We start from the raw sequence: 14,945 nt of genomic DNA, 5'->3' as shown, positions 1-14,945 counted from the left end.
ATCTGAAGTGAACTGAACAAACGAAAACAAATATTGAATCACTCCAAAGAAGTGAGGCATCAGCCACTTCCGGGTAGGGTGTTGTTTCAGCTCTAGAACATCAGTCAGCCATGTGTTGCGACCCCTGGTCTCATGTCGGTCCGCCTTCCTGTATGGAAAATCAAGTATGCCAGGAATCACAGGTGATTGGCTGGCCAGGGACCTATGCCCACCAAACTTCATGCAGATTGGAGTGTGCCAGTCCACACACACCATTGGCTGCTGCTGCATCCTCGGATGCAGTGGACCAATGATGTGGCTGCCTGCTTTTACCTGGTGTAACAACCCTTATTGTGTTATAGCACCACTGAGGGGGAGTCTCCTAGGGGTGTGTGTGAGAATAGCGTGGCAGCCATTACATGCTGCTCGTGTTCTGTTCTCAGGATAGACCTCACCATTGTAACGGCCTGGCGCCGGCGCCTACCGATCCCCGCACATGTATGTACGGACAGTGTAGAGCCGTGGAGACCTGGCTTGTATGGTCTTATGTTGCTACAAGGAATAAAGGTCTGTTGTTTAATTTAACTGACTGGCTTCGAGTTATCTGGCTAACCTCCACACCACATGCCCGCGGGACCTGCTAGCCGCTCCTTCCTCGCCTGTCAGGGTTCCTGGGTCGTTGACCCAGTGATTTCAGTTTGTTCATGTGCAGTTTGGTTCGCCACATTAATGTTCTCACTTCCTGTTTTTTCCCGTGTCAGCTTGTCTCCCGTGTCATTAGTCAGATTATGTTCAGCCCTGTACTCACCTGTTTCCAATCATTGTCATCATCCACCTGTGTATTTAAGTTCCGCGGTTTCACCAGTTCTCTGTCGTGTCATTGATGTTGATGTTGATGTCGTCCCTCCGTCTGTATGTTCAGTTAGTCAGCCAGCCATTCTTCCAGTCTTTCAGCCAGTCACTCCATCTGTCCTGCTTTGTTCACTCGCCCTCCAATAAATCCCCTTCATTTCTGCACCGTGAGTCCAGCGTTTGGGTCCTCCTTCTTTCGTCCACGACCTCATCCTGACATCGCCAGACTGCTGTTACACTGGGAGTACAAAAAGCTGAGGATTCTTCAGTCGTGGAGGAGTCTTTGGTTTGAACAGACTGTGTAGGTTGTCCCTCCGGCCTCTGCCTTTGTGCTGGTGGCTTTTGAATCTCTGTTTTTGAGTTGCTGCCTGTGAGATGGTTAGTGTTCTATTAGTGTTCTTGTGTTATTTGAATATATTAGTTGTTTGTTTTTTTGTTTATTTAAATTGCCTCAATGCCTAGTGCAGACCTTCCCAAAGTGTGGGGCCTGCCCCTTGGGGGGGGGCGCAGAGCCATGGCAGGGGGGGAAAGGGGGGGGGGGAAACAAAAAGGCTTGGACACTGCGGGGCGCCTACAGAAACGCAAGATGAAGCATCGCTGAATATGTTTTCAAACCAACTTCATTCCAAGCCAAAGACTAGAAAATAAGGTGAAGCATATCTTCCCTTTGGCTTCACCTGCACAAGGGTCGAGGTAGGTCTCCCCTGAATAACTGCTTTTCCCTTCCTTTCCCTGTGTCGAGAGCAGCGCTGGGCTCTTCAAATCACAGACAAACAGTATCCCACATTCTTGATTTTTAGTTCACAAACACTTGTTGTAATGACTAACTACTCCTGACATTTTGGAGATGTTAGCTCTTTATACAGTAAAGTTACAGCGGGATACAAATAAGATCAGGCTGATCCTGCCACGATTTCTTGCCCCTGTCTAAATCACGGACAAACAGTATCCCACAGTTGTTCATGTTTTTGAACCCATTTTGCACAGAGAGGCATTTTTTGAAAATGTAGCAGTGTTGAATATTATTGCATAGGAAAAAAAAAAACAACTACAGTAAAATAATTACACCGTGACGCCTCTGCCTTTCTAAATGGAGGGACAGTAACTGCGTATGTGTATGTGTAAGCCTGTAAAACCTGCAGATAGTCAGATTAACAGTATTTTGTCTCTATCTGCTATTCTGCAATTCATCTCATGTAAACAATAACGTGGCGCACCACGTGGCGTGAAAAAGGCACATACCTTTGACGTTGCGTGATAAACTCTGTATTCCTCGTTCACACATAGTCACATCGGACTAGGTCGCTAGATACGGACTGGCCCTACATACCTAGACACATCACATTCTTTTCTCAACAAGCGGTGAGCGTGGAAAGAAAGAACATCGCACCGTATCATGTATAATTTGATTCACGTATACGTTTTTGTGAACACCATTGTACACGAAGCGATCTTCACGGGTGGGGGGGCAAAACGATCTGGTCGATATGCCCCCGAAGGCCGTCAAGGCGCTACCGGCAGAGGATGACAGCTATGTCAGTGTTAGCACGCTGAACGCTATGCTGGAACTGTCATGGCACAGTGGCCCGTGGAAATGGGATGGACTCAAGTGCAGTTTCAAACCCAGAGGCCAGAGGTGTGGTGTAACGAAAAGAGACTTTATTTACAATGCTCAGAGGCTAACAGAAATTGCAGACTAGAATTAAGGAACATAAACTAGATGTCTGAGGCGAGAGAAAATACTGTGACTATAACTAGATGGCAGGGATAACTGGGTGCAGGTACTGGGCAGGGGAAACTGTGGCGGGCCAGGGCACTGAAACAGAGGAGAGAGCAGTCAGGGGAATCCCACAGAGGGCTGCGAGTGAATCTGAGGATAATACACTTACAAGCTTGCAGGTGGGGGTTGCGTGGAGGGGGGAGGCAGGAGAGGTCCAGGTGGGTGCTGCATGCAATGCAGGGAGGCAGGCAGGAGAGACTGGCAGTTCCAAAATGGGGAGAGATTACCGGCGGCTGCAAACTTGTATCCAGGAGAGCTTGGTAGGTGGGTTTCAGAGGCTGACGAGAAAACAGAGGAAATAAGGTTAATACACACGATGAGTCACCAAGGAACAGACGTGAGGCTGAGAACTGACTAAAGTTGGCAGATAATCTGGTGAAGACCAGTTGAGTGCACCGGTCATAAATACTGCTGGTATGATTGCCATCAACAGCAAAGACTCCACCCAGTGGGGAGGAGCCGATGCTGTGGAAAACCACCCAGACCACAACAGGAACAGCAACGGGAGTTTTACAAAGATCTGATTCACCAACAGCAAGATAACTTTAAGACATTTGTCCAATTAATCATGGATGGAACTAACAAAAGGTTGGACAGCATTCTAAGGGATGTACAGGATGTTAAATCCAGCCTGCAATTCACGGATGGGGTTGTCACCGAGCTGCAAACTGAAGAGAGGCGCATTAAAAGCAAACTAAAAGAGTTTGAATCGGCGGTCAGCAGCATACACGAGGAACACAGAGAATTAACAACCAAGATGGACTATTTAGAAAATCAATCGAGAAGGAACAACATTGTGGTGGATGGATTAATAGATGAAAAAGCAGAAACGTGGGAAAGATCAGAGGAGAAAGTCCGACATATGCTGAAGAACAAGCTGGGCCTGGATAGTGACAGCATTCAAATTGAACGCGCTCACAGAGTCGGTCCATACAAGGAAAATGGACGAGCCAGGCCGATTGTGGTCAGACTACAAAGATTTAAAGATAAACAATTCATTTTCTCATCTGCCGAAAAAACTGAAAGGTACCAATCTTTACATCGGATTTTTCAGAGTCCATCAGGAAGAAGAGGAAAGAACTGTTACCACAGCTGAGAGCGGCCAGAGACAGAGGTGATATTGCCGTCCTGAAATATGACAAATTAATTGTTAAACCGAGGTCACAGAACGCCGGAATTAATATTTAGACTTCAGCAATGTTGCCATTTTTAGCTGTTGTGATCGATCGGTCTGCAAATGTCTGATCCTATACTTATTCCCGGATTCTCCAGTAAAGATTTTTCAGTGGCTCAAGTCAGTATTTGTAGCCTTAAATATAAGATTCAGGAAATTCAGTCACTGTTGTCAACAAATACGATAAGTGTGCTGGCTATTTCCGAGACACATTTAGATGCTGCCTTTGAGAATAATGAATTTGAAATAAACGGCTATAAGTTGTATAGGAAGGACAGAAACAGATTTGGAGGGGGCGTAGCCCTATACATTAATGATAATATGGCAAGCAAACTACGTATGGACTTAATGTTTGACGACCTGGAAATTGTGTGGGTTCAGTTACACCCGCTCTATGGCAGGCCTGTATTAGCAGGTTGCTGCTATAGACCCCCAAGTACTAATATGTTGTATGTAAAATGAATCTGTGAAACGCTGGAAAGAGTAATTGAGGAAAACAAAGACATGTTCTTATTACGAGACTTTAATATTAATTGGTCAGCTCCTTCTTGTCCTTTAAGGAAAAAGATAAGTTCATCAGCGTCGGCCTGTTGCCTGTCTCAGATGATCGCCATTCCCACCCGGGTCACGGTCAACGCAGGAGGTCAAAGGTCATCATCATGTATTGATCATATATATACAAATGTTCCTGAGCATTGCTCTAATATTGTTTCTATTCCAGTTGGTTATAGTGACCATAATCTTGTAGGTTAACCCAAGAAAATGAAACCACAGAAAACTGCACAAAAGATGATTTTTCATAGATCATACAAAAATTTCAATGCAGATAAGTATATTAATGACGTAAAAGAAATTCACTGGACTGACATCTGCCTCGAGAGTGACCCTGATATGGCATTATCTATGTTTATTGAAAACTTTTGCTACCTGGCTGACAAACATGCCCCCTTAAAAAGACTTACTGTTACAAAGAGCTACGCACCTTGGTTAGATAATGAACTTAAGGCTGCAATGTCAGAAAGGGATATAGCAAAAGCAAAAGCACATAAGTCTGTCAGGCCACAAGAGTGGGCAAGATATCGCGAGTTAAGAAATCAAGTAACTAAATTGAATAGGCGCAAAAAGAAAGAATATTATCAACTTAAGCTCAAGGAGGCCAATAAGGACAGCAAAAAGGTGTGGAAAGTTTTAAATAATATGATGGGTAGAGATCTTGCTCCGGTGGTGTCTCACATCTACACGGGTGGTACGTTTATAAATAAAGCCAAGGACATAGCCAATTATTTTGTGAATTATTACAGCAATAAAATAACAAATTTAAAATCTAATATGAGCAGAGGCGATCCCACCTTATCACAGTGTCTTATACAGGATGTTATCATGAATAATAAGCAATGCCAATTTAAGTTTGAGGCAGTGAATGTGGAGATGGTAGAGTGCTTATTGATATCACTTCCTGACGATACATCCTCTGGCTCTGATAACATAGACAGTAAACTGCTCAAAGTTGCAGCCAAGTTTGTGTCCCTTCCTATTTAATAGATCTTTGGCATGCAGCTTATTTCCATTGCAGTGGAAAGAATCAAAAATAATTCCCATTCCTAAAAACAAGAATGACGTTTTTAATGGTGTCAATAGCAGACCTATTAGTCTACTCCCCGTTCTAAGTAAAATTATGGAGAGGATCGTCTACGAACAAACCTAACAGAAAATCAGTTACTCACTCAGTTTCAACATGCCTACAAACCTGGTTATTCCACCAGTTCAGCTCTTATTCACATGACAGATAACTGGTATAAATATCTAGATAGTGGGAATCTGGCCGGGGTGGTATTAAGTGTTAAGGTGTTCATATTATACAAGTATTGATAAAATGCACGATAAACTTTCTTGGCTTTCTGTACAAGCTAAATTATACTATGGCTTACTTGTATTTTTAAAGAAAGCAATACTGGTAAACACACCACACTTTTTTTATGCTCAGTTGCAGTATCCAGATGAAATACATAATCATGCTACACGATTCTCAACTAACCACAATTTAGTAACTCCTCGAGTTAAAAGTAACTTTTTGAAAAACTCTGTTATATTTAGAGCATCTTTTCAGTGGAATAAGTTGCCTTATGCAATTAGAGAATTGGCTTCTACACCCCCATTCTCTGCGGCCTGCTGGAGCGGGGGGGCTAGTAGGAGGAGTTGGCCGTCCGACTGCGGTCTGGGGTGTGGGGCCTCCCTGCTGCTGCGGAGTCGGGGTGGTCTGCCTCTCCCCACCGCAGGGAAAAGGGTAACACCACCTGGGTCTGGGTGCAATTCCCCCCTCCAGGGGCAAGGGTACCTAGACCCGGTTTGTAGAGTACGCTTGGGGAGTGTGATTGTGTGTACAGCGTCTCTTTATGTCTGTCTCCACGTTGGTTGAGTGTGGAGTGAGTGCATATGAGAGCATGAGGGTGGGAATGGATGTTTGTGTCTGTGTGTGCCTGTATGTCTGTGTCTATATGTCAGGTTGGGTATCAGACGCCACCTCTCTGGGGACACCTCAGGCCCTCCAAGGTTTGGAGGCCTATCTCCACCCACCACCACTTCCCCTGCCGGTGGCGGACTCCCTCAGGTGTCGGTGTGTTGGTGGTTCTTTGTGTCTGGGGGTGGGCGTCCGGGTACACACCGGCTCACTCCTTGGCGGCCGCTTGTCGGGGCCTGGGGCCTGGGGCTCGCTCGGGCCCCTTTGGAGGTGGGGTGCCCCCGGCCTCTCGGCCTAGGGCTCGGTCACTCAGGCGCAGCTGGGGGCCGGCGGAGCTCACGGGCGCGTCACTGCAACCCCCCCTGGCTTCTGCTCCGCGGCTGCTGAGTGAGCCCTCATCTGGGACTCTCCTCAGCTCTTACTGGGACAGTGGCGCGGCTGCCCCTCTGTTGGTCTTCCATGGTCTCTTGTGTTCTGGGGGCCTCTGGATGTCTGGAGTTTTGATCTCCTCCATACCCGCTTCACACCCTGGAGGACGGGGCTGTGGCCCCCCCACACTCCCTAGCAGATCATTACATGGAGAAACCTTTGGAATGCAAGCATGCTGATCCACACAGGTATGCACACATGGGTATTCACAGACGCGGACTAAAGCTTTCTTGGCTGCTGCCTCAAAGCACACTGTGCGCTGTCTATCTTGCGTGCTGCACAATATCGTTTATTACTTAGTAAATACTGATATCTATGACTAGCTAGTTTATTGTGATGGTGCTTTGCTTTCTCTATTATTATGTTGCTCTTTGTTGTTTGCTGTCTCCTCTGTTTGTTTGTTTGTTTGTTTGTTTGTTTTTTCTCCATACAGGTGACCCAGGAGTTTTTTGTTTTTTTTTTTGTCTCTCTTCCCCCCCCTTCTCACCGTCTCTTCTCCCCTTGGGTTTTCTTTCTTTCTCTCCCCCTCTCTCTCTCATTCATTCCCCCTGTCCTATTTATTAAAAAAAAAAAAAAAAAAAAAAAAAAAAAAAAAAAAAAAAATGACAAAGGATGAACTGAAGCTCTGCCATCACGTAATGTCGCATACTGCTGTTTCTGATGTCATTAAAAAAAAAAAAAAAAAAAAAAAAAAAAAAAAAAAAAAAAAAAAAAAAAAAAGAGAATTGGCTTCTATTCATAACTTTAAAAAGGGTAGAGGGTAATGTCACTTGTAATGGAAATTGTGTATTTTGTTTGAGTGTTTTTCTTATAATTTTTAATATTTACATGTTTACATTTTCAGAATTGTAAAACCTTATTGTGGATGTAAAAGCCAAATTATGTGGACATTTTTGCATCCAACTCATTGTGTAACATTTTATTTGGTGGTATTTGATGGTTTGGGCCCCAGGAAGACTAGCAACCACTGTTGTGGAAGCTAATGGGGTTCCTTATAAATAAACAAATAAACAAACATAAACGCAAAAAAGGAGTTTTAAAAAAATCTCAGTTTTCGGTGATTCGAAACGACGTTTACGTGTGGACGAAACAGCTGTGTTTTCAAAAACACCCGTGCAGGTGTGAACGCAACATAAAAGACTTAGTAGTTTATTTTCTTACTACCTGTAATTTATTGCAGATTACTTGTATTTGCTTAATTTTTTACTAAATGTTTGAGGTGTGAAATAAACCGCAATGGAGCAAAATATGGGTGTGTGTGTTTGGAGGATGTGTGCGTGCGTGTGTGTGCGCGTGCACGTGCGCGGGGGGATGGCGCAAACATTTTTCTTGTAAAACAAAGGGGGGCCTAGCAAAAAAAGTTTGGGAACCACTGGCCTAGTGAGTCATTTCAATAACAGTTTTCAGTTGTGGTAATAAACCTTGAGTTTTTTTAATCTGGGCTCCCTTATGTTACCTCCCCTGTCACCTAGCAGAGTCGGGGCGTAACACAATGTAAGGTGAACAATGTTTTAATTAATTGTCTTTATCACTAAGGATTATCATGATTATGATAAGGAAGAACATACTGATAAACATTGTTACCACTTCCTACCTGATACAGTATCAGCTAACAAAATCAAGATGCCTATGCCCGGCTCCTCATAGTGGATTTGGGTCTAAACTTTTACATAACCATTGAATGTCAGCTGGTGCTGGATGTGCTGAGGAGCTGACGTCGCTTTCCTACATAATTACATCAAGTACCTAACGTGTTAAACTTCAGAGATGGAACAGTAACGTTTGTGAAATTATATCTCATTATCAAGGATATCTATATTGAGTCCTCTTAAACTGAAATTGCTTCCTTAGTGCTCATGAGTTTGCTATGCATTGTCTTGCTTATGTAATATTTAGTTATATATAGTCATAATATATAGTTATCTTTTGTTCACTGCTTACCTTTGTTAGAGATTTTTCTCCTTGAAATCTGTCTTCATGTTTTCTATTCTGTGTGTAACATTCGTTGGTGCAATTCTGGCATTGGTCACATTTTTTTATTTTTATTTTTTTATAAAAATTTTTTTTCTATTTTCCCCTTTTCCCTTCCCCTCCCCTCTTTTTCCCCTTCCCTTCCTTCCTCTCCCCATCCTTTTTACATAAAATATAATTACCATTATATAAACAATCATATCTACGTCTATACATACACATTTATTATCCTAAATAAGTATATTCAAAGGGGGGAGAGAGGGAAAAAAAACAAAAATAAAAAACCCAAAACAAACGAACCCCCCTCCCAAAAAAAAAAAGAAAAAAAAAAAGAAAAAGAAAGAAAAAAACAACACCTGCATAGAACCATATATATAATCTTGGGGCAGATATGGGAGGAGGCCATACCTCCCAGTTTTACTTATTAAAGTAATCTATAAAGGGTTGCCAAATTAGGTAGAACTGTTTAACATTATCTCTTAATGAAAATTTAATTTTCTCCAACTGTAAATGATACATTGTGTCTCTTAATAAAGCAGAATGAGTTGGGGGGGCTTTATTTTTCCAATTTAGAAGTATATGGCGTCTTGCAAGCAATGTTATAAAACTCAGAGCACGAATTTGTTTATTATTTAAGTTTTTAACTGTAGCTACACCAAATAGTGCCATTACTGGGTCTGGGGGGAGTTGTTTTTTAAAAATATCAGACAGAGTTTTAAATATTTTAGACCAGTAGGTAGCGATATTAGGACATGTCCAAAACATATGTGACAATGAGGCAGAATTCTGGCCACATCAATCACATCTTGAGTCAGCTCCTGGAAACATCCTTGAAACCTTCAATTTAGACAGATGGAGCCTATGCAAGACCTTAAATTGTAGTAGTCCGTGCCTGCAGCAGACAGAAGTGGAGTGAACCAGTTCTTGTGCCTTAGTCCATTGATCTTTAGTGATGTTAGTAGCCAGTTCTTCACTCCAAGCATTTCTCAAGTGGTCCAATGTAGTTGTACTGTCTATTTGCAAAAGTTGGTTGTAGATCCTAGAAATAGCTCCTTTCTTTAGCAGGTTCATTAAGAATAGATCATCTGAAACTAGCTTTTGTGGTTCATCGGGAAAGGATGGAAACGTTTCTTTAATAAAATGACGTATTTGTAAATACTTGAAAAAATCTCTGTTTTCTATGGAAAATTTTTGCTGAAGTTGTTGAAACGAAGGAGAAAGATTATCAATAAACAGATCCTTGATTGTGTGTATCCCTTTGGAAGTCCATAGCTGGAATGTTGATCCTGAGAGCAATGTGTATGCTTGATTATGAATTAATGGTGTAAAGATTGAACATTGACGCCAATGAAAATACTTTCTAATTTGAGACCAAATTTTTAGTGAGTCAGACACTACCGGATTTTTACATTTATGCTTACCCAGATCTGAGTTTGAATGAACCAAAGATTTAAGAGTATTGGAGAAAAAAGTCATACTTTCCATCCGTTCCCAATCAGGTCTATGTTCCCCGCCCCAGAATGACATACAACGTATATTACAGGCCCAATGATAAAACTGAAAACAAGGCAACCCCATTCCTCCTGTAATCTTGGCTCTTTGGAGAAATATCTTTTTTATTCTGGGTGTCTTCTTGTTCCAGATAAACTGAGAGATTAACTGGTCTATTTTCTTAAAAAAAGGTTTTGTGATCAATATTGGGATACATTGAAACAAAAGTAAACATTTGGGTAAAGTGCTTATCCTAATGATATCAAGCGAGATGGGCAGTTTAGACAGTCTTTCCAAGTTCTGTTCAGTTTGATGGTATAAATTAATAAAATTATGCTTAAAAAGGCCAGAGAATTCACGGGTTACAGTTATTCCAAGATATTTGAAGGTATTTGAGATTGTATAAGGAAACGAGATCAATGTAGCACTATCTAATTTTTCTAAAGAACTAATCGGAAACAATATGCTTTTTGTTAAGTTGATTTTGCATCCAGAAATTTTTCCAAATTCAGTTAAAACTGTCATAATTTTTGGCAATGATTTAGTAGGGTCAGTGATATATAGCAACAAATCATCTGCATAGAGAGACACCTTATGTTCTACACCAAATCTCCTTATTCCTTTATAATCTTTTGTAGAGCGTAATTGAATGGCAAGAGGTTCTATGACAAGTGCAAATAGCAATGAGGACAAAGGGAACCCTTGTCTTGTAGAGCGGTGGAGGAGGAAAGGACTAGAAGTTATATTATTTGTATTAACCGAGGCCTTAGATTTTGTGTAAAGCAGCTTAACTAAGGAGATATAATTAGGGCCTATGCCATACTTTGACATTGGTCATATTTTGAGTTCTCTTTGTGCTTTACTTAGTATTTTATACTTTGTTCTTGTATATGTATACAGACTGTTTACACTTCTGCCTTCGGGACGGAGGTTCAGAAGTGTGAAATCCAGAACATCCAGACTCAACAACTCCTCCTTCCCCACTGCCATCAGACTCTTGTACAGCTGACCTAGTTTTGAACAGTAATAATTATTTTTTGCACATCAGGTTACCCTGCATATAAAGCCAGCATATTAAGCTATAGCTCTTTTGCACACATCTCTGTTTCACACTTTAATATTTTGTGCCCTTTTCTGTCTGCTTCATTTATTTATTTGTACTATTTGTATTTTATCTGTTCTATTTCTATGCCACATCTGGCCCGATTATGGTTTGGTTTTTGTGGCCCAGGCTCATAGAAAACTGGACTGGATGTCCATCCAGGTTGTACACTCAGAGGTCCTGATGACCTCTATACTGTCAGCAGCAGAGTGACTGTGGAGACTGCAGGTAATCTTCCTGTGTCTCTTCAGACTCCAACAAATGAACATCAACCATAGCAAAGAGACACATATACATGTTCCAGGTAAAGTTCATGCATATCCTAATGTAAATTCTTTGGAAAACCTGGATAAGTTTGGTCAAATTATATATGAGCTATTGTACATTAAAATTAAATTTCAATTCACTCAGTTTTGTTTGAGATTAATAATGACAAATGATGAAATGCAGATTGGTAGTGAGTGATAAAGGTGAGTGAAGAAATAAAACTAAGTGCATGATTGGAAACACCCAGCAGCCTAGACCTATTGCAAGCTGTTGCCACTTCAGATGATTTCTCCATGGTCATCGGGCCTTGTGAACTACACTTCTACACAGTCCTCTATGTTGCATTGTGCATAGTATATAGTATTTTTTGCTATGGTGGTTTGCTATTTTGGCTTTTGGTCTTCATCAGGGCCATCATTTAACATCCCGGGGTCAACATTTTAAACATATTCAGTGTAAAACCATCAAATTTTATACAACCACATACATTATGCAGTGGGGGAACTGGACCCCAATCAATCCAATACTGGATTGATTGGGGTCCAGATTAATTGCAACCTCTTCTAGTGTTGGACAACAGGATGGTGGTGGAAATTGTTGGTCAAAGACAAAGGAAGAGAAGAGCTGGAAGATCTGTTCGGAGGCGGCCTGAGACAAGGACTATATAACAAGGTTGCAAATGTTGGATAGTGAGTCTGAGGTGATATGGTACTATGGGGCCTTTAAGCCCAACACTTGGTTGCACTCCGTAAACTCACCATCAGATGCCATTAATTCTTTATTCGGGTAATGTCTTAAAATGTTATGCTATAGTATGTATGTATGTATGTATGTATGTAGGCTCCTGGGTGTGTGCTTGGAATGCCTATTAATATTAAGGTCAGGAATAATCAAGAAACTAGTGTTTCAGGGCAGGAATACTTGAATGCCGACAAGGCTTCAAGAAGATTTCTGCTAATCATGTTTTATGTTGTTGTTGTTATTTTTGTTTGTTTTCCAAAAGTTTATTAATGACTGATTTTCAACCAGATGTAGGTTTAGCATTTTTTATAAATAACATTGTGGTATCATTGTGCAATCTTTAAATGTATTTGAATTTTGTCATTTACGGAAAGTTGGGTCTGCAGAACACTTGCAAATCATTAACCTGTAGATTACACACTGTCCAAAACCCAGATTGTTTTTAGGTGTTGCCAGACTTTACAGGAAGGACACAGATAACGGTTGTTTTTTGGACTGTTTGTTGGTTCATCTATGATAAATTGGCAGCTACACCAAGCTCAAAAATCTTTAGATTTAAGCTTCAACCCTGGTAACTGGATATACATATTGCACTGTGAACAACTAAACATATTTTTTTAAACTATGCAATATCTTCATCTTCTTCATGATCAGATGAAATACACATGAGTCCTGAATGTGTCAAGAAAGGTGGAATGGAAGATCAGGTCCACATGCATGTAAACTAATGACAGGACTGCTCTTACTATGGTAAAGTCAGAAAGTAATATTACTATAACTAATGTGATATGATTAAATATGTGATTAATACACGTTACCGTCCATTATATCTGAGAGAGGATAAAACAACTTAAGGTTCAAGGTTCTTTATTTGTCACATGCATAGTTATACAAGTATAACACACAGTGAAATGTAGCCTGACATGCTCCTCGACATGTGCAAAGATTGGGGGGGGGGGGTAGAGGAAGAACATTATATATATATGTATAGTATATACATTGGGTGAATGTGCAGTAGTAGAAGCAAGCAGGTGAATTCTGTACATTAATATGAATAGACATCTGACTATTTTACAGAATAGACAATATAAACATATTTAAAATTACAGGAATTTGGAATGTACAATTACTTAACGTCTATATGTATGTATGTATGTGTATATTAAATATACACATGAATTTATATTGAATATATTGTGTTTGCCTTGCGACCCTGGATTTGATAAGCACAAGAGAATGGAAGGATACTCTGACACACCCACTGGGCTGAGGAAAGAAGACAAGTGTAGTTACATTTTGAGGGTAAAATAATCACTTACGGGTAAAATTGTGGTCACAGTGGCAGGTGAAAGAGAAATTGAAAGTGTTGAGCAACAATCCTACTAATAATAAATAAAATTGCTGATGCCAATAACATATACTAGGAACATTGCAAACTAAAAATTGCAATCAGGGCTGGACTGGGACAAAAAAATCAGCCCGGGCATTTTGACTAGAGACCGGCCCACCAGGTATTATCGGAAAAGCCATAAAGCCTTTAAATGAAAACACACGCTGTTGTGACAGGGATGTAAACTCTTGTTGGTATATGTATGATTTCTATGCATTTTACATCAGATAAAAACTTTGGTTGTAAGATTCAGATAATTATTTGTTAAAAGCGAGACATTTTAAATGAGAATAAGAAAGAAAAGTATTTCTTTGTGCCCCCCTTTCCCTGTTAATGCCCTACCTGGCCCCCTGGCAACACTTTGCTAGACCCGCCCCTGCACAGTTACCAGCTGTCAGCTACATGTCATCACCTGTTCAGCTCTGATGATTCAGTAAGGACATCTCCTGGTTTCATCTTCATGTTTCCCTCTCACCAGATAACCAAACCGACATCATGACCAGCAGCTTAACAGCTGTGGCTCCAGCAAACATCAGCTGATACTAGAAGATAATATTAAATAAATTCTAATAACAGTTGATCAAGCTTAAACGTGCTGCTGTTGTTTAGCGCGACATCCACTGGTTTCCTCTTTCTGACGCAAAGTGGGAGATAAACAAACAAGAGAGAAAAGCCGATCAGCTGATCATTGATCAGTTTCATGATTGAAGTAGCAACAGGAGAGAGAGGGAGAGAAAAGAAGAAAATAAAAGGCAGCTGAAAGTGTAAAGACACAGAATAAGTGTACCTTCCTGTCTTTTTTTCATTCTAGCTGAAGTACGAGACAAACTGTGTTCCTTCTCAGCTCAATATGAAACACGTAATATTTTTTCTGAATACAGGACGATTCCATTTTTTATGGGATGGTTGGCAACTCTACTAACTAACCTTATGAATAAAATAAAGTTCACTATCAGTAACACCATAGCACCTACCCAGCTGTATAGAAACTCCGTCATGCTAGCTAGTAGCAGTACGAGTTATTGTAACTGAGTGTCAGCACAACAAAATAAACTCCTAAAATCCTAAAGTTGGTTTATATCTGACCCATATATAGTTCAGTTCAGTTCACCTGACACTCGGACCTGCGGCCGCCTCGGGTCTCTCCTCCTGCCTCCCCTTTCCCTCATCCACCTGCTGGCCTCTGTAGAAGCTCCACCATTGCCACCACCAAACAACTGAGGGTTTTTTTACACATCTGGCAGCATCTGGCCAATCCGCCATCTTTCATCTTTTATACCGTTACTAAATAAAAAAAAAAAAGTCATTGGC

The sequence above is a fragment of the Mchenga conophoros genome, linkage group LG3 (genome assembly GCF_057382185.1).
Source record: "Mchenga conophoros isolate Kocher_MC1m ecotype Shallow Benthic linkage group LG3, M_conophoros_male_GT1.1, whole genome shotgun sequence".
In the NCBI taxonomy this organism is placed as follows: domain Eukaryota; kingdom Metazoa; phylum Chordata; class Actinopteri; order Cichliformes; family Cichlidae; genus Mchenga; species Mchenga conophoros.
Note: the sequence above shows the minus strand (reverse complement) of the source record.